Source organism: Schistosoma mansoni (assembly GCF_000237925.1).
Source record: "Schistosoma mansoni, WGS project CABG00000000 data, supercontig 0266, strain Puerto Rico, whole genome shotgun sequence".
Taxonomy (NCBI): domain Eukaryota; kingdom Metazoa; phylum Platyhelminthes; class Trematoda; order Strigeidida; family Schistosomatidae; genus Schistosoma; species Schistosoma mansoni.
Genome location: NW_017386129.1, coordinates 66,494 through 67,055, shown reverse-complemented (window position 1 = coordinate 67,055; position 562 = coordinate 66,494).

The following is a 562-nucleotide window of genomic DNA, read 5'->3' as shown; positions in this document are numbered from 1 at the left end:
GACGAGTCCCAAATAGGACGAAACGCTCATCCTGGATTCCACTGCTAGCCACTATCCATCTTTGCTTACAATGCTTGTGAATTAAGGCTATATCGATACAATACGCACCTTATGCACATATGCCGATAAGGGACTGACTAGTTGCAGTCCTAAACATCAATGGGAAGATTCAAACAAACAATACTAAGTGTCAAGTTGTGTTTTAAAAATATTCAGAACGTTAATAAGAAAATAGCTTCTATTACTCATCTATGAAATCGTAAACTGATGAAAACTTCAAAACAGTTGAAAAAGCTTATTTGTCATTTTGTTGAATGATAAATCTTTCTAAGCATAAAGTTATTCTTTAAATAATACGAAAATAAATGGGATAAAAGGTGCAGAGAATGCGAATAGATCAAATCAAGCTTGTTAACCTGTTAATTCGAATCAGATATTTTCAAACTTCAAAAATAATGAGTGTCTATCTATTGGATAGTCAATGTAGATAAACAAACGAAGCATAAAATAACCAAATCATTCTACAAATGATTTTCATCTATCCGGTATGAATTATAAAAAT